Source organism: Alligator sinensis, unplaced genomic scaffold (assembly GCF_000455745.1).
Source record: "Alligator sinensis unplaced genomic scaffold, ASM45574v1 scaffold277_1, whole genome shotgun sequence".
In the NCBI taxonomy this organism is placed as follows: domain Eukaryota; kingdom Metazoa; phylum Chordata; order Crocodylia; family Alligatoridae; genus Alligator; species Alligator sinensis.
Window position 1 is genome coordinate 3271989 of NW_005841899.1, and position 20542 is coordinate 3292530.

The window sequence follows — 20542 nt, forward strand, 5'->3', positions numbered from 1 at the left end:
TGGGATCCCATCGCTCTTCTCTGAGAATAATGAAAGTTTTGGATTAAATGCCCATTACTGTATCTGTTCCATCCCATAATCTTCTCTTTTTGTGCTGCTTATAAATAATTCAGTCTTCCTCTCTTTGAGCCTACAGTTTACTCCTCTTTGTGTTAGTTTTTCAATCTGTGACATCTTGTCCTCAAGAGTAGATGCTGACCAGATTACAGGAGCTTCCTTTTGTTTTAAATGCATGGCTCTTTCACTTGTGCTATCACATCAACTGACACAAACTGATCATGCAGCTGTGAAAATGAGAACATTGAAGAGCAGTGGATGATACCGAGAGTGGGTGAAAATTGCCAGGCATTGCAGGCATTCACTAATCAGCTGCCCACAGTGGAGAAGCAGTTCTTGACCCATGGAACGAGCACAAATGGGTGGCATTAGAGCATGATGCACACCTGGGATACTGTCAGTGGTTAGGATGTGGAAAACCATATGCCTGGAGTTATGTGCCAAGCTTGCCCCAGTCTTACAGTGTAAAGAAACCAAAGTGTAAGCTGTCCTGATCATGAAAAAATAGGTGGCAATTATGCTCTGTAAATTTGCTATTCCAGTTGGCTATTGATTAGTAGCAATAGGCTTGGTACTGGAAAACTTACAGTGGGGGTATGAGGGCTTTAAGCTTGTCCCGCTATACAGGTTTGTAATTCTGAGTGGTATCTAGGAAATAATAAGTGAATTTCCCTAATGGTGGAAGTGTAGTAGATGGGATTCCTTTCCCCTTGTCTGTGAACAAATGAACAGAAAGAGGTGCTTTCCCACAGTTTTGCAAGCATTGGATGTTTCCCATTACATGATGCTCACATCCTAGGAAGACAGAACTGTTTGAAAAGCTTCAAGGAGGGACACCTGTCCTGTTACCCTGGGCAGGTGGACTCACAGGCCAGGTTGGAGTGCCGGTTGTGGCTCTCAAATACGTAAACTATTCTTTTCTTGCACAGCTCTTGGATGCATATACTGAGCACTTGGAGAACAGCAAGGCAAGGTTTAATTATTGTGTGGGCAGGTACAGGATAACTGTATATTGTACAATTAGCAGGTGAAAAGGGAAGTCTTATGAAGTTAAGGTGGAAATGTTATCTGATTTTGAGCAGCCTGAAACAAGGAGCTGGAGCCTAGCAACCTACTAGGTGGCTGGGGGACAGATTGAGAGCAGTCTGGCTTGCTATGACTAGGCAGTGTTCTGCTTTATACTTCTTGGGTTTTTTTGTGACTACACAGTGATTGCTTAGGTTATGAACTTTTGACATCAAGAAGTGATTCTTTGGGGCTTTAAATCTATATTGTGAAAACCAAGGTTTTCCTACAAAAACAGCTTTTGTTATTCAGTAACAAGCAACTAACCACTAAAAGGAAAGTGAAAGGCGCTGCTGCTTTGGGCACAGTATGTGCACTTGGCATTTTTTCTTATTGTTCACTGGGTTAAGTTAAAGGCTTCTTATTTCTGGAACCTGAGTGGGGTGGGATTATATAGTCCTAGTTTTGGGCAAGAGGATTTATCCACTCCATACAATGTCTGTGTGGGAATCTTGTATTGTAATGCTTTGAAAACCATTTTTTTTTTTTTTAAATCTGTGGACATATATGTCTTGGTGAATTTGTTGGTGGACCTTTTGTGGCCTTCTGCTTTTCTTCCGACAAGAGCTCCCTCCATTTTCTGGTCTTGTGGGATTAAGAATCAGAGAGCTAGAGGTAGTGCTGAGAGCATGTTGTCTCTCTGTCTCTCGCTCTCTCTACCTTATTATGGTAAGCTTTTCTGCAGGTAAGGAAAGGACAGCCCTTCAGAATACCTTGGCCAAGGTCACTGATAAACTACTAGGCAGATGGGCATTGTAAATTTAAGGGCTTAGTTGGCATCGAGATATGTGCCACAACTCTCCCATACTTTCCCCATGCAGAGGTATATAAATATAGTCTGATTTACCGCTACTTATTTCAAGGTTGTTTAGCGATTGGAGTGTGGCAAGTAGGTAGGAGAAATAGAGTTTGAGGTATGGGTCTTAGGTAATGGAGTGGTGTCAGTATAAATATTGTTGAACACTTATTGCAGGCAGTTGGCGATCCTACCAGATATACAGCTCATGAAGGTATCAAAGATTTAAAGCAGCTGCTAGAGATAGTTTTGAGTCTTCTGGGGCCCTATGCTGCTGGCCTCTCCATAGATGATACCCTTGAATTAGCTGTAGGCTGGTAAGAGAAGATGAATGTCATGCTATGGTGGAAGAAACAAAGCTACTGTTGCTAGAAAAGTGCAGGCAAGGATCATTGCTTCTTTGAAAATTTCAGTGAGATTGTCCCAGAGGGCAAAAATGCTGCCTAGGCCAAGATAAACCAGAAGCTCTGCAAGCGGAGAAGAGTTGTGGTTGCTGGCTAGATTTGTGAGCCTATCAGCCTGAGCCCCTGAGCCAGCAACATGCCACTTCTACTTCTTTTCTGGATCTAAGTAGAGCATTTAAGTAATTTGTTTTGGACCTTAAACTAAAAGTACTGTGTTCTGCATTAAAACCCTACATCAAATAAACTGACAATGCTATTTCTGAAAATCCGTGGCCTCTGAGTGCCCTGTCAATGGATTTTCTTTAGCATTCTTTTGTGGTGTTGATGTATTTAATTTGAGTGCTTGTGTATTTGTTGCGTGCATTTCTTTCTTGGGTTTTAAATCATTTAATTATATTTGCATTTTTAAAAAAATTATTGGACTTCCCCATGAGCCAAAATTTTTAATTTATTCAAAGTAAAGAGTTTTAGTAAATGTGTATGTAGGAATACTTTTTGATTGCTTCCAGTTTTTTCTTTCTTTTTTTTTTTTTATATTGTAATGTTCTTAAAATAAACTGATGACTTTAAAACAGAATTTGGTTTTTCCCCTTTTTCTCTGCAGCTGGTTGCCATTTTGAGAAAAGGTAGGAGGAAAAGGTTGTGAGAATTTGAGGGGGTAAAGGGGAAAGGAATACATTCATGGGCTATAAGTTGTGTCTACTGGAGTCCCATTACTTTTGCAGCAGGTTTTGTCTCTGGGTAGTTTGGGTTGGGTTCAAGTATGTCCAGGGTGGGTGGCACTTGCCAATTAATTGGAACCGGCCTGCAGGTGCCCACGTGCATGCTGGAGCAGGAGCTGCCTTGGCTGTGGCTCCTTCCTCCTTCCTGGAGTGGTGCAGTAGGGGCAGGAGGAGGAGGGGTTGCTAGAGGCAGGGGGAGCTGAGTAGTACCTGGGTGGCTGCAACTGCACTGGGAACAGCCCCACCAGGAAGCTAGGTGTGCTGGCTGGGGCTGGGCTGGCAGGAGCATGGTGCGGGCAGCCCCAGGTAGGAGCATATGGGGCTTAGCCCCTTGCGGAGCGGCACTGGGGCAGCCGTGGGTTGGGAGAGGGGGGTGTGGGCTGCACCCGCACCACCCAGGTGAGCTCTGCTGTACGTGCCCCCTGCCCCCAGCTGACTCCTGGGACCTAGCACACAAGCAGCAACCCCAGGCACACCCCTACCCCCCCCACTCCTCATACTGTCCCACCCCACAATATACAAGAGTAAGACTTTTTTTATTTTGAACTTTTACGCAATCATCTCTATATTCACTACTCAAAAATACGCAAGTCGGGACAAAAAATATTTTTTGAAATAAAATTAAAATATGTTATAGTAGATGTTTGATTTTTATTATATGATTTTTTTGTATCTATAAGTTGTTAAAATGATATCTTCTAAAAGATTTTGTGTGTGTGGCCTTTGACAGCTCACCAAAACGCGTTAAGTAGCCCTCTAGCTGAAATAATTGCCCACCCCAGCCTACGTTTTTCACTTCCCTTTCTCCATGGTTGGTGTGCTACTTAGGGCTGCCTTCCTCGAAACGTGAGGAAGATTTCATTGTCAATCGCAGGTTGGTTTCAAGATCCCCCTATTCAATATGACACAAGAAGAGCAGCTTCAGTTTTAGTTTTTTTTTCTTTTATGCCTTTTAGTAAGGATGTTGCAGCTCCTTTGCAGTTGCCTAGAATAAGGATTTGCTACTGTTGTACACCAGTTTCCACATCTCCTCTGCAATGTCTGCATAACCCTCTTGATTGCTATGGGAATTCTGCTTCCTTCTCTCTTGCAGAGTTGGGACATCCCAGGACTGCTTTCCTGTACCCCGAAGGCAGCACAAAGTGTAGTTGTAATTTTGTGTAACTGCAGTAGTTTATTTGCCAACGTGGGTTAGCACTTTCCGAACCCATTGAGGGTTATGCCAGCATAGCTCATTTTGCTTCCTGAACAGAAATTATGTGTTATCAGGTTGATATCAGTATATTGCTTTTACTGTATGTGCAGGTGGTAGTGGTGGTGACTAATGTTTTAACTGTAGTATTTACCAAAATCTAAGATGACTCTAAATTGAAGGTGATCCTCCAATATTTAGATTCTATACATGGAAAATTTATAAATTTGGTATAATCTTTCATGGGTAGAATCTAATTATTGGAGGGTTGACTTATTCCTGCCACTGCTCCCTGCCCTGCTGCCCCACAGTCAGATCCAAGGCTCCTTCCATGTTAAATAAGGAAAAAACCCTCATCTTGGATTTGAGTAAATACAATTTATTATGCTTAGCTAGGATAACATTTTTAGCATATATCTAGCTCTTACAAGGGAGGTTCAGGTCTGATTTCAAATTAAAAAAACAGTGAACAAAAATGAGTTTAAGAACCCTTGTGCTTAGGGGCTTGAAGCAATCTCACCTAATAGGAGATAGGGAGAAACTGGTCTTGCAAATTTGTTATTTCATAAATTGCTACTGCAGTGTTTTTTGCAACTTTCTTTTGAGCATTTGGTATAGAACAGAATCAGAGACAGGGCACTGTACAAGATGGTCCACTAACTGATTCACTGTAGCTGTGCATTTCCAGGTAAGTATAGATAAAGTGTTTTTAGATAAGGCACTAGGAAAGGAACAGGGCTTAGAGAAAGGTTACAGAGTGTGGAGCTGCAAACAAATATGAAAATATGATTATAGTGTAATAAAACAAAAGCTATTAAAATATCTTACACAACTTGAAAAGAAAGTACAATGTGCAAAATAGGGTCAGGAAGGTGAATAAAGATTCGTTAATAATCCGATGATCAACAGTATTCAAATAATCTACATAAAAATTATTTGAAAGCGGAGAACTGGAACAATAGGGCTGCAGTGTACCTAAATGAAAAATAGAAAGTATACTTCTACAAAAAGAAGTACTTAAACAGTGAGTGCCAGGTAACAATACAGGGAATGAAATTATCTGAAATGTAAAGCAGTTTAGCACAATTCTACTTTTTACTTGCACACTTGTTTGGAGAACGTATTTTTGGGGGGATGGGCAAAGAAAGTATATATTTTTTTCCCCATGTTTATCATTGTCCTGTTAAGTGTGAGTAAGTTTTTAAATACTGCCTGTGATCTAGCTCATTTTCTGACTTGTTCGGCCTTCCAAAAAAGCAATGAAGATGCATCTTCTTGATGTTCTTAACTCAAATTATGGTAACTGAAGATCTATCTTTAGCTACAGGAAATAATCTAAATAGCAGGATTTCCGTTCTGTGTAGGGGAAGCATAACTTGTGTGTGTGGGTGCAGCTACACATGTAATTAATGCTATTTAGATTTACTGTACGGTAATTTACTGTGTAGTAGAAAGCCAGCCCTGGGAAGGCGTCTAAATGTGCACCCTGTTGGGGGCAGATTTGCTCCTTCTAGGATTAAGCAGATCCAGGGAGACAGGTTCAGCTTGGCAGGGGGGATGTTTTTCTGGGAGCCGATGGCGAGCGTGCCATGGACGCACTCTATTTTCCCTCCCCGGCAGTAGCAGACAGGGCACTGTGCCTGCGAGGTGCTCGTGGACCACTTCCTCTCCCACCCCCTACAATAGGGTGCCTGGGAGGCTGCCTGCAAACATCAGGCCCACAGCGCACTGCCAAGACCCCACACACTCAGGACAGTTTCTAGTCAACAAATCTTTATTTCTCTCCACCACAATATGCTCTCTTCCAAACACCACTGTCTGTCCTGCTGTCCCTCCCTAACAACAGCCTGCACCCCAAACCCTAACACCCAAAAACCCCCCAAAAACCCACCCTCTTCCCCATGCAACTGTTTGTAAGAGTGTGGTTGGTGTGGTGTCAGGGAGGGATGGTGGGATAGACGTGCCTATGGTGCAGGGAGAGGCATCCAGCACCCTGGCCTCTGTTGGCACCACTGTGGGTGTGGACCCTGCGGCAAGGCCAGTGACCCAGGGGCTTGGCTCGTCACGAGGGCGGCTGCTGTCCAGCCTGTTCCCTCTCCTCCTGCATGAGGATGGGCCCAGCAGCGGCCATCTGCTCAGGGGCCGCGTGGCAGGGAGATGAGAGATGGGCGGCAGCTTAGGTGGGTGGCCTGGCTCCTGGGGAACCTGGCTCAGGAGTAGGAGCAGGGGACCCTGCCTGCCGCAGGCACCGCTGGACCTCTTCCAGGCCTACTGGGGGGCTTGGCGTGGGGCTACAGGTGGCTGCCAGGTAGAAGGTTTGGCTGGGGCTGGCAGCTGGTTGGTGGGTGACTGCCAGGCGGCAGGTGGGGCTGGAGGTGGAAGCTGTGTGGTAGGCAGCACAAAGGTGAGTGCCAGGGCCAGGATGATGTCTAGCACTTGGCGGTCCCCCTCCATGGCTTTCACTGCCCGGGCCGCCACAGCAGCCTGCTTCTCTTGTGCCTCCAGCATCCTCTTGAGGAGGACAGTGTGCCTCTCCTCGAGGGTGAGACGCCTGTCCCAAAAGGCATGGTCCTCCCTCTCCCACTTGTATGGAATGGCCTGCGGGACTGCTGGAGCCCGCATGTGCCCACAGCACAGGAGCATGGTGCCCAGGGGCCAGGGAGAAGCCAGCAGAGACCTGGGGGTCGGGTTGAGGCTCTGCGGCAGCCAGCATGTGCCCACCACACCAGCACACACAGGCATCAGCTGGCCCAGGCCCCAGGGGTCAAGCCAGGGGTCTAAAGGCCAGCCAGGAACTGCTGAAGACACATCCCTCTTCCGTTGCTGGAGGGACTCCCGGCCACAGTGCTCTGCCCCTGGCAGGAGGCTGCCCCCGTGCTGATCTGACTGACCGGGAGCAAATTTGCTCCTAGTCGGTATCTACGTATGCACTACTGCGCATTAGCTAATACAAAGTCATTCTACTACCTGTATTTACAGGTAATAGATTTACTGTGTATTGGCCTATTTTACCATGCAGTAGCTCAGTGCACAGTTGCATAGTACCACTTTATTGTGCATTAGATTAGTTTACGGTGGTGTAAAGGGTCTCATGTAGACGTGCCCTGTGTGTGTGTGTCAAGCAGATACAGTCACTATTCAGTCTATATCAGAGAGAACTTCAGGTCTCTACTTGCATTTGTTATCTGTAATGCCCTGGGTTTTGGCTGTGACTCTTGGAACTGACTTTCCAGCTATATTTTTTGTACCAAAAATAAAGACCAGAATAATAGAAATTGCCATTATATGAGAGAAGTATTTCCTGGCTGTAACATATGTTTTCTAAGATATTTGGAGAGCTAAAGGCTGTAAATAGCCTGTATTTAAAATATTAAAGATTCAGTACAGCTGTTTATAGTAAATATATTTAATTTACCTCATTTATCATAATTTTTCATAGTTGCAATTATAAACCAGTGTACCCACTAATAACAGAACATGTACTGCATGGATCTGCTGTTAGTATTGCCACTTGCTACAAAATGCTGCATTCTTTTAGTGAAGGAAAAGCTTTATTTTGGTTTCTTTTAACAAATGTGCTGTATAGGCTATGGCATGCCCTGATCTGTACAAAAAACAGCAGCAAAAAATGCACCAAGATTTCTTGCCAATGTTTTGTGAATTGACGACTGTTATTTTCATAAGGTATTCTGAAACAGATACCAAAAAATGGAAAATATTTCCATACTTGTAGCAAGTTACTCTCTGATTTTAAGAATATTTCTCATTGGATGGAGAAAAACTGTCTTTATAATATGGATGACTATAGTTTTCCCTTTAGTTTACAGGATTAAAGTTCCACGTTAGGAGTTAGCATTTTGAGTCAAAATCTGGTTTCTTTTGTTATGGTTTATACCCATTCTCCAATGGATTGAAACAAAACCTTGTTTCCAAGGACTTGTCAACTTCAGCATAATTCTCTTAGAAAATAAACTGAGGTATCTTTTGAGTTTTTTCAGGAAAAACAGTATTTGTGTTTTGGTTTTATGTGAACTAGATTTCTGCCTCACTTTTTCATTGGGCACCAAACCAAAAAAATCCTTATTTCCCTGGCTCTAGCTCTGCGACAGTTTGCAAATGTTATCTGCGCATTATTTTTTGTGTGCGTCTGTGAGAGAGAGTGGCTTGTTGTGGTAAGAGGTTTGTTGCTGATGATTTTATCCTCCTTAATTAAACGTTCTGTGTTCTTCCTTGCAAGTGGAATGGATGGGACTTACCCTCCTTGTTTCAAACAGTCCTTTAAAAATGTCTCAATTTTGGTCAAGCTATGCCCATTGTCTTTGAGGGGACAGATATTTGACTGTATCCTGTTAGAGAGAGCTTTTGTTGTAGAAACTACTGTAGGATTTTCATATGTTTATACAATGTGCTTTTTTTGGCTAAGCATCTACAGACTGACTTTAAGTATTTGGTCAGCGTAATGAAAAAAAATCAAGCAAAATGTGTAACAGGAGAGTACATTGCTCAGGCCAACCTGTTTGAAGAATGAAAAAATAAAAAGAGGATTTAAGGTAACAGTAAGATAAATTCTTGGTTCATAGACAAGAAAACAAGAGACGTGTTTAAAATAGTAGAAAATTGCTTATGCTAAGAAGTTTAGAAAGATGATGGAAATTTAGTATGGGAACAAAAAAGGAAGATGTATGAGTGACAAACAGAGAGGTGGCAGTAACTCAGAGCTAAGATGAGCTGTGACAGGAAGGTGTTATGGTGGATGAAAACAGAAGAAAGAAAAGAGACAAACAAGCGAGCTGATATCAAGAAACTGATTGGGACTGTAAATGTGTTCAGAGAGATCACTGGATTGAAACCACTGAATGACAAGGATGGAAGAAAAGGCATGAAAAAAGACATGATGCAGCTATGGTTTTAGTGAGCTGCAACAAAAGGCAGAACATTTTATGCCAGTCAGCTCATGATTTGAATTGAAGCCAGGAAGAGGAGGAGGAGAAACTTTAATGAGCAAACAAACATGATGGAAAGAGAATGGCAGAAGGTATTTATAAAAAGCCTTCCAGCTTTGTGTACTGTTATCACTGATGTGCTTAAATATATCAGATGGATTTTACCAGTTACATCTCCTCATACAAGATCCAATGTTGGCAAGAAATGGTCCTCCCCCCCCCCCAGCCCCCCCAAACAACAACCCCAAAACAAAGCAAAACAAAACAACCTTTTGCCCCCGAATCCAGCTAATTGTATCTGCTGTCACCTTAAGTGCCTCTTCCCTGTGTGATGCTACACAGTGGGAATGTCTGAATTTAGAGAGGTCCCTCTTGGTTTAACTAAGTGTAAATGCACATTAGGTTAACTATTTTTGAGAAGTTCTCCACTTCTGCAGTACTGTTCCTCCTTTATTAACTATCAGGCATGCTGCAAAGGCCATATTTTTGTCTCAGATGGGTAAGGATTGATGGGCCAAGGCAACGGTTTGATTTTTGAGGGATTTGACCAGTGTGATATGGACAGTTTTATTTGTTTCTTGATGAGGTATTTGGCACTAATGGGAGACAACAAAATATACGTATTGTGGCTTTTGTACTTGAAAAGAAAAAGGATTAGGCTTTTATATAAGAGATTTTCCAAAGATAATGATGTGCATTTTTAGTTTAGCTAATAAAGCTTCATCCTTCAGAAGATGTCATTCCATCCAGGACGAGCACACACCAACTGCTGAAACTTCCTTAGCCCGACGAAGGGTTTTTGAACCCGAAAGCTTGCTTAATAACTAGTCTCCAACTATTTGGGTTGGTCTAATAAAAGATATCAAATTCACCCAAGGAACCTTGTCTGCCATCCTTCAGAAGAGGCATTTTAAAAATTTAAATTAGACTAAGGTGAGCTAGAGAACTGTTTCTTTTAAATCTCAGGTGCTCTTCAGGTATATTCCTAAATGCAGGAGGACTGGGAAGTTGAGAATGTACATTTGAGGAATGGAAATTAATACTAGGAAGAAAGAGAAACCAGAAGAAGAAAAGTAGGTGGTAGGAAAAAACAGAACTCAAAATGTTTGAGCATAGCCAATCTGACTAATTTGTCCCTATTACCTTGTTAATAATAATGATAGTAAATACCTTGCTCTGCAAGAATAAATGGAAGATGAGGGATGGCAGTAGAGGATTGAAGACTTTTATTTATTAGGTTACTAAATGTTTTTTGGAAAGCTAGTTTACAGAAATAGCTTTAGATGCTAGAACCTGTGGATGAAAGAGTTGGAACAATTTGGCAATGTTTCCAAAGGTGTAGGTATGGTGTGTGGCCTTATAGGGGTGAATTTTGGAGTGTGCATTTGAGCATGAAGACATAATCGCTTTTCCAACAAAGGAGGCTACTGAACATTTGAATTCATAGGGATTCATCTTTATGATGACATAAATACCTGCTGTTTTCTGCTATACTTGCAAAGTAAAGTTGGAATAGTCCTATAGGGACTAATAATTAGAGATCAGACTCTTTAAATGACAACATTAATTCTTTTCTTTAAAGGATAAAGGATCAAAACACTAAAGGAGTCTACTTCTGTATTTACTTGAATACAAGATGATGTTTTTTCATCTCAGTTGGCATGGGGGGGGGAAACCCCTCATCTTATTGCATACAAGGAAATTTCACTAAATACATTACCTGTTGTTAACTTGTTGCCAAAAGCAACATGTGCTCAGTAATGGAAACCAAGTATGAAGTTGATTAAATGCAGCCAACACTGATCATGGCTATAAAACACGTGGTCCACATGGGGCAAATGTGTTGATGGGAACCTACCACAAGAATAGGTTAATGTAGCCCGTTTGAATAAGACATATGGTAGTGCTCATTAAGCACAGTCCGCCTCACTACAGACTCTTTTTCAAGTCATGGTGAGGCACAATCTTGCATACAATTCACTCCAACTCCCTCTGCCATCCCCTTCTTTCAGCCTGGTGCATATTAGTTTGGCTCTGCCCTCCATGGGGTGAAGTCAGACCAGGCTGTCCTGCATCTTATCTGGATATACATTTTTGGAGCATCCCAGGACTTGTGACGACAACACCTGGCTCCAGTCATGAGTGGGGGCTAACTAGACATGAGTGGGGGCTAACATGGATCCTTTGTAGAGAGTATCTGGAGTGCAGACACATGCTGAGCTGTGGGGTCACCGTGGCTTGAAATACTGTTGACTCTGGTGGGGCCCAGCCCACTGAACTATGTGTTAAATCATGAGTAGGGGTGCACTGATAGAGATTTTTTTTGGCCAATATAAATGGTCATTTTTTAACCAGCCATATTGGCTGATACCAATCCGATTGCACCAATGGTCAGTTTTTAAACAGCCATATTGGCTGATACCAATCCGATTGCTGGCAGCTTGGAAAGCAGCGTCCAGTTGGTAAGTCTGTTGTGGGGGAAAGGGCAAGGTGGGAGGGAAGGGGCATGGGGGGGGGCAGATCGAGGTCTCCATGATGAGAGAGGGAGTGGTGCTGGGGCAGGGGCAGGAGCTGCCCAGCCGGGGTGGGGCTAGCCAGGGCTCAGGATGGAGCCGTGGCTTGTCCAGGGGGGTGGGGGTGGCTCCTGCCACTATGCAAACCCCAGGAGAGCATGGGGGGCATGTGCCCTCAGATCTGTGTGTGGGGTGTGTGTGGGCTGCTGCTCTGGGCTGGGGCCAGGGCCAGTGCTGGGCTCTTCCTGGTGGCGGAGCTGGGCTGGGCTGAGCTTGGGGTGGGTGGTAGTAGTGGTGGGAGTAGGACCTATGGTGAATTTTGGGGTGGCTGTAGGCCCACTACCCCATAATCCCCCTTTTAGCACTGCCACTGCCTGCCTTGAGCTCAGCCCCAGCCCAACCCCTTCACTGGGAAGAGCTCAGCGCAGCCCCAGCACACAGCGGCACCCCGTGCTTGCCCAGTTTACAGATCTAGGGACATGCCACCCCAGTGGGCCCCCCCGGGAAAAGCCTCTCATGGCTCCGTCCTGCACCCTGCCCTGTCCTGGCTGTGCAGTGCCTGCCCCTGCCCCAGACCCACTTTCTCCCTCACTGCGGGGGCCTCAATCTCTCCCCACCCATTTCCCTTCCCTCCCCCCACCCCTTTCCCCATAACAGACTTACCTGCCGGATACTGCTCTCCACACTGCTGGGCTGTGCTCCTGGCTGGCTGCCTGCATGCTGCACTGCAGCTGTGGGCACGCACACACAATTTATCAGCTCCATCCTCCAAAAAAAAGCCGATTGCTCGTAATGTCTTTATAGCAGTGCCGATGCAATATGGGACCAATGTATTGGTGCACCTCTAATCACAAGCCTTTGGGTTTGGACAAATGTTATACATAGTTTGTACTACGTATAAATGGGTGTCAAAGTACTGCTCAGCAGTGTGTTTATGGAGTATCTGTGCTAATACTTGCAGCAGTTTCAAAAAAGGTAATGTGCATAAATTCTGGATGATCTAAGTCTATAGGTACTATATGCAAATTGCTACAGCCATGTTTAATTTCAAGGTTATTGTTTCCAAATTTGCTCCTTACTTCCACATGCTTAGGGAGAGCAGGGTCTGACAGTAAGGTAAGGGGTTGCCAGGGGAAAAAAATTTGGGGGAAGCAGAGAACAAAGGGCTACTTGACTCCCAAGATTTATTTTCCCTGCTGTAGCAGTGGGAAGGGGGCAAATTCAATGTAAATCTCCAATAATTAGATTTTACCTGGAAAATTACAACATATATATATATATATCTATTTTTATATATATTTACTTGTATAGAATTTAATTTTGGGAGGCATCTTATAATCAGGGTTGTTTTCTATTTGTGTAAATATGGTAAATGTAATGACAGTGGTAATGATCAGGAAACAATAATGGAGCAGTAGACTAAATAGCTATAGCTGAATTACTTCACTTGGCAAATTGCCCATTACTACCATCCCTAAGCAAGTTGAGCATAACTTGTACATAACTTAGACTGTTATGAATCAGGTACCTTAAGTACTCATCTTTTCCTTCAGCCTGCTCCACGTTCCACGTACCCTGCCGCAACCTGTCTTGTGCCGGTGGGGGATTGGTCTTCTGCTGCTGTTTTCTAAGGTTTGGATCTTGATTGTGTGCACAATATTTGCTGCCTCAGACTATCCCTCTACGTTGTAAATAGCTTCTGAAGAGTACATGTTTTCAATTCAGAGGAATTTTATTTTAATCCTGTCATCCTGCACTAGAACTCTCCTTCCCCTTTTGTAAATGATGCCCCATTTGGCTTTGTACCTGGTTATATGATTATTATAAATTGTTTTGCACTGGCTGCATGTGGTGGTTGAATTATTAGATATTATTGCTAAAAGACAGGATCTCACAGGGTTTGTGAACTAAGTTTATGAACTACTAATGTATATTTCTTTTATATTGTTGAGTTGATGTAATTATTTTAGAAGGAGGTATGAAAAAAATACAACTACTTAGCAAGCCAGCGATGTATGTGCTACCTGTAATAGAATTTGAACTAAATCAATAAATAGATGGCAGCATTCAAGGAACTAATGTTTTAGGAAATTTGTATTTTTTTCCAATACAAGTTTTAGGAAATTTGTATTTTTTTGCTGATGTGGTTGCACATAATTACTGTAAACCTGATTTTGGGGGGCTTAGTGATTCATACATATTACTACACTATTTTTGGTCAGGGGATGGAGGGAATAACATACAATATTGTCCTTCTGCTGGGCATAGGCTTCAGTTTCCCCGTGTTGCAGAGAAATGTGATAAAGCTGCATGTATACTAACTCCTACAGTTAAAGTTGCTCAAGAATTTTCATTTTAAAGGGCAAATGTGTAGATGTTCATTGTTTTGTCAAACTGTATCCCTTATTTATAAGGGATAAATGATATTTCCCCCTTTTTAAAATTTGAACAAAAATGTATTTTCTCTTCTTGGGGACTGAAATGTGTGTGGGGGAAATGTGGACTCTTGCAATCATAAATATATTTTGATGCTTTTTAAAACTATTTTAACTCATTGGCAGCAGATGGCAGAAATGTGAGGTTTTTCTACAGATCACAGGTATACCTATAGTTGGACTGGTAAAATTTTTTATTTGACGGAGTTTGGAACTATTTAGAAAAATGAACTTCTCACATGTGCTTCTTTTTGAGAGATGAAAGAATTACTATTGTTCCACCAGTAATGCACACCTAGGCTGGTAAGAACTTGTTGACTAAAATATCCTTTAACATTTCATGTGTGTAATATTTTTATTCTGAATGTTTAGGTACTTGGAGAAATGTGTAGGAATATGATTTGAGAGGGTGTGAATGGAAGAAGACAGGTTTGTAAATGAGCCCTGTCTCGTTCTGTATGGCATGTAATGGTGTGTATGGAATAAGTTCCTGGCCCATTACACGCTATGTGGGAAAATGTGTTCTATTTTTTTCTAGCAAATAGTTACACATGATAGCATTTCTTTAGGTGCCTGAGTTTTTACCTTATTTCATTTTTTTCTGTTTTGTGAAGAAGAAACATGCATACATTCTGGGAAATTGCATTAAAACTTACATTAAAAGAGAATTAAGCATGCAAAGCCATATATTCAGATTAGGAAATGCATGATTTAAGGTTGCACAGGATCTGACTTTGGCACATATGTTTTCAGTTACTTGGCATACTATCTGTTTCCTTTCTTGCTCAGTCAAGATACAGGTTAGATATAAATGGAGCAGATTTCATTCTTATTTGCTATGTAAATTTTGAGTATGCTGGTGAAAGGTCTGGATGATATGCATTGTATGAAGCAGGGGATAAAAAATATATTTCCAAGGAAAAGTACTTCAGACTCTGAAAATGTCAAAATTAGGGCTGTCCATGTAGTCTTCCCTAATCCCTTTTGCTCTTTTTATTATAATAGTTTTTTTCTAAAATACTGTATAAATATTTACTGCTATTCCACAAGAAGCTATTTCATTCAGGTTTCATTCAGCATAGGTACAACTTTTTAGCACCTTAACAGTCTCGTGGAAGCAAATAGGATTATTTGGCACCTTTAAAGCCAAGCAGATGCTTGTTTTGCTGGATCAAGGCCTCAATGCAGACAGCATTTGGTGTATGAATTTGCTGTTCAGTGTTTAATGTTCTTAATGTAGATTTTATATTTATACAGATTTAACAATTCTGTGGTTATAAATTGCTCAAAATATGAATACTTACAGTTTCAGTTGAATTCTCAGTGGGTCTAGCTCCCAGCAAGTTCTAGTTGGTAAGGTTTTAAGTAGACACAAAAGCTGATTCCCCAACTTATTATGCCAATATGTTCACTTGGCATAATTATAGACAATGTTGGAGTTCCTGGTAAGAAAACTCCATGACCAGACAGTTTTTCCCATAGCTTTTAGAAAAGTAACAGAAGCATAAATGTCAACTTTCTTGAAAATTTCAGTGTAGCTTCTTAGATTTTGAAGATTTAGCCTTATACTTTAAGGACTACAGTAACTAAAGTCTGCCCTTTTAATTATACTTGTGGTTTTCTGGGTATTAGTTTTCTCAAGACACCTTCTAGTGTTATACTCTAAATGGCAGGGTTTTTTGTATTCTCTTCAACAGATAAATGATTAATGGTATCAACACTGCCTTCTGGATCACCTTGTAAGAGGTCTCCTTCATCAATCTGGCAAGGGGATTGTATGGCAGTTTGCACCCTAATTAGGGTCCCCAGCTGGGGATGTGCTGTTTAACAGATTACTTGTAGTTGAAGTACAGTCATCACAGATGTAGTTAACCATAGAGGTATTTGACATTATGTTGCAACAATTAGATTTTCTTTCTTGGAAAAATCAAGTTCATATGAACAGTGCAATGGAGAGCAAATGTTTGGCTGAAAATTAAGTCTGTAACTTAAAGGCTTAATAACAAGAACAATGCTGTGTTTCTAATCTTTCATTCTATTCCCTTCCTTTTCTTGTGCTTTTATAGACAACACAATAGCCACCAAGAAATTATATTCCCAATAAAACATTAATGTATTCCTCAGGGCAAAACAAAAGTAAATCAAAGGTGCTTTTATAGATACATTTTACATTGAACAGTTTACCCCAAATGGAACACATTTTTTCTACTTTGTGTATCATTATCATTGGTTTTATTCTTGGTTCTGCTGCTTTGCAGTTCCACTAGGAAATCAGTGCTCCTTCTTAAAATAGGGGCATGAAACCTGGCCCGTGGAGCCCTGTCATTTGGCCTGTGGGGCTCCTTCAGGGGCTGGGAATTTGGGGGCGAGGAGGTAGGAAGGGGATGAATGCTGGTACTGCTACTGGAGGTAGGTCCAGATTCAGCCCACAGGGGGCCTTCAGGTCTGGATCTGGCCTGGGAGGCGAAATGGAGTTGACATCCCCTACTTTAAAGGGTTTAGAGTACTTGATCTTTCACTTAAAATAAAATACCCTATCCCCTATATAAACTGAAGCATACTGATTAGGATTAGTTTGTCTAGGGTATAATGAGATGCAGGTTCGCCTTTGTGTCTCTGGCACTATGTAGGTTACGCAGGGTTTGAAAGGATTCTCTAGATGCATTGCACTGTACACTCCTCTTGTATGTGATGTATGTTACAGTAATCAGTATTACTAAACCTGAGGAGACAGGATCTAACACAGGATGGCAGGTATGTATGAGTGTACGCTCTGTGTGCATTTTTAATGCATACTATACTTTAGCTTACAGGCTTCCCTGGTATCTTGCTTTTATTTTTAGCCACTCTTATTTCTATTACTTGCTTCACAAAACACTTGGAGAGTTTCACACATGACAAAAGAGCAGAATATTAGTCAGGTCCTACCACGAGAATCCAAAAGGAGAATGATGTCCTAGATTTTCAACTTGGTGAATGCTACTTTTAATAAGAGCTGTGTGTATATATGTCTATGTGTCCTTTTCAGTGGGTGTATTTCTAGTTCTGTAATACAGAACCAAGGTTTCTCAGTGGAAGAGCCCTACAGTACTGATAGAAATGAAGAGAAACATGAAGCCCCCAGGTAGATGACACTCATTCACCATGTCTACACTTGCTGTTAATGTGACATAGGCTGGGAATGTGTCTACACACGCACACTGTTGGCAGCAAATCAGTTCCCAACAGCAGCAACCTGGTACAGGGTTCCCCTAGGAAATCAGTGCTCCTTCTTAAAATAGGGGCGTGAAACATGGCCCATGGAGCCCTGTCATCTGGCCTGCAGGGCTTCTGTAGCAGCCAGGGGGTGCTCCAGGCTCCCCCAGGGTGCTAACCTGGGGGCTGGCAGGGGGAACAAGGACTGGCCCTGATGCACACAGGGCCAGGAGAGCTCTGCCAGCTGCAGCTGTCTCCTGCCCCTGTGCACATCAGGAATGATCCTGATATGCATGGTGCCGGGAGCCGGCTGCCACTGCAGCCAGCAGAGCTGTCCTTGCCCCATGCATGTTGGGACACAGCTGCCAGTGAGCGCCATGTGCCGTGGGGATTCCTGACAGGTCTTGGCCAGCCCCCTTCTGGGTGGGGCGTCCCTGCCCAGAAGGGCTCTTGCCGGCAGCTGCCCCACAAGCAGGACAGCTGCTGGGGAGCCCCTGGCTGAGTAGGGAAGCAGAGAGCTCCCCAGTCCCAGCACTGCTTGGCTCCTGGCTCCTGTGGGGAGCCAGGAGCCGTGTAGTGGTGGGACAGGGGGAGGTAGAAAGTAACCTTGTCTCAGCCCTGATGAGCTCCTGAGGGGAGCTGGGAGCCGAACAGTACCAGAGAACTTCCCTGTCCCCTGTGGCTCCCTGGTGGTTGGCTGCCTGGGAGCAAGTCAGCATCTACATGAATGCTACTGTGCAGTTGTCTCATACCTGTAACTACAGGTGCTAGATTAACTGTGCAGGAGTTAACTGTACAGTAGTGCTCATGTAGATGCTGACTTGCTCCCAGTCAGGCAGGGGGTCCACAGGGGCCAGGAGATGCACACATTTACAGGTACTAGCTAACTGTGCAGTAGACTAATTTACTGGGCAGTAAATGCCATGCATGTGTAGATGGTGATGCTTTACTGTGCAGTAGATTAGTCTACCACACAGTAAAGTGTCTTGTGTAGATGAACCCACTGTGAATCTGAAATCTCCAAGTGGAATTAATTGACTGACAGCTACATTATTTGGCATTTAGCTTATGGTAGACACCTAGAGAACAGCCAGGTTCGGGCCCTCTTGTCCTGTGCACTCTAACTTGTACTGGTATCCCTTCTACGTTTGGAGGATTGGATGCCTTTTTGTTTTCCTAAATCCCTTCTGAAAATGACTCTTAGTCCTATCAAGGTCCAGTCATTCGGGGCCAGATCCACAAAGGGAGGCTTCTAAGTTCTGTTGATTTCGATAGGAACTGAAGTTACATGCCTAAATATTTTTGCCTTTAATCTCTTTATGTTGAGAGACTGCATCACAGGTGCCAGAAACTTCACACTGGAGTGAAAGGGCTTTGAGGGAAGCAAGAGAATGGACCAATGAACCCTGGTTTGGGGTAGATTAATAGAGTTTACAAACATTTGGTACCAAAGAATGAAAAACAAGGACCAAAGAATTGTGATAATGGAAGTTTTGTATTGGAGCCTTTGACCTTTGTGTAACAGCTGATGTGGGTACTTGTTTAATTTCCCCTCCTTAAAATTAGAAAAACACTTTTTCTTTTCTATGGAGAAAGACTACAGCCTTGTTAGAGAGCCACGTCAGGCTTTAAGGCCTGGAATGGTCCTTCTTGGAGGTTTCTTCTATGCTGCTGAGCATGGCTAACCCTGACTACCAAGGGCAGTAATGTATGAAAGGGGGAGTTACGTGAAAAGATTATTATCCTCTTGCTCTTGAAACAGGAGAATGCTTCTTCTGCTCCTCACTTCAGGTTTCAGGTTTGTAGATTTTCAAATTCTGACTGGGTGGGAGATACTCTTTCTCTTGAGTTTTCTCCTCCATTAAAACTTCAGGAATTGATCCCATCAATATTATAATATTGAGACATGCTATGTACTCTACAGTAAAACCACTTCTGAGTGAGCATTTAGAATGGCCTGGTTTCTGTGATTGACCCTGTCCTTTGACAGCATGATCAGTGGAAACTCATGACTTAGTTTTCTGATTTACCTTTTCTCCAAGGGGAGGGGAAGATTTAGCTCCTGTTTCAATCAGGGATGATCCCAATCACTTGATTTCTTGTTCTTTCTAGTAAAACTAAAGGTTGTTCAATTTTTCTTTCCTACTGTTAAAGAGAAATTGCAATGTGTTCTTCATGGCCCTTTCAAATGTGGTAGCAACATGCTTTGGTTTTGTGTGAACATTCATCACACTTCTGTCTGCAGAAACGATTTGGAACAAATGATCCGGGTCTTTGTTGATATTACACATATTTCATGTTCTTTTCAGTGGTGCTGCTTGAGCTGTTTATTTGAACTGCAATGTGACATCATGAAATCATGCATCTTACTCTGTGATTATGCATATTAATTACCAAGTGATGCATTGACTCATACTTAATTTGAGAAAGTTGAGTTTGGTGGATTTTTTTTCTCTTTTAGGATAAATGTGTGGTAAATGGAAAAACATTCTCTCCTGAAATATTTTAGTAAAAGGAAATTTACTGTAGCTGAAGTTTGTCTTGGCTACAAGCCTGAGAGACTTAAACATTTGCTGTTCCTTTTACTGTTCAAACATGTATAGCATATTTTGAGTTAGCAAGCAATCTGTCAAGTGGTTATAAATCATTATTTTGTGTAAGAGTTATTGAATAGATTAAAAAAATCAGATGTTTGTCACTTCTCATCTCCGGGATTGAATGTTTCACATCTTCCAGGGGCATTTCTGTGCAGCCAGTGATCCTGTGCTCTAGTAGAAGATGCCTGACTCAGTAATCATAGAACAGAGATGCCATCCCAAAATTCATAATTGAAATCTAGCTTTTAGATTAACTTCATTAATGTGCAGTTGGGCAGAAAGGGGTGTTTAGAATCCTCTTGGGTTTGAACGCTGAGTGCCACAGTAGGCCCTTGCAAGTTTATTGGATTTAATCTTTATTTAATTGAGAGCCCCCAGATTGACCAACCTCTTGTTCTTAAACCCATTTGTCAAAGCCATACATCTTTACTATAAACATCCCAACTGCCCCTCCTGTCCACTGACTCTCCTCATCCTCCCCAGCACCACAGATCCCTGCTCACAGCCCCCTCTTTCCTCCCCACTGGCTTGCCTGTGGTCCCCTGTGCTATCTGTCCTGGCGGAGCAGGCAGGGAAGGGTTAATCTGCTTGCTTAGCTACAGCTGCTGCTCTCTGGATGGGCT

At 42.6% G+C, this 20542-nt stretch overlaps 1 protein-coding gene across 1 annotated transcript in view; it reads left to right on the forward strand.

The window, feature by feature from the left end:
• Window positions 1–1002: 1002 nt before the first annotated feature.
• The window catches only part of THSD7B (thrombospondin type 1 domain containing 7B), a 685311-nt gene continuing 665771 nt past the window's right edge, over window positions 1003–20542 (forward strand). The window contains exon 1 of the mRNA XM_025197580.1: window positions 1003–1051. The gene's annotated coding sequence lies outside the window, so the exon portion shown is untranslated. The remainder of the gene's footprint in view (window positions 1052–20542) is intronic.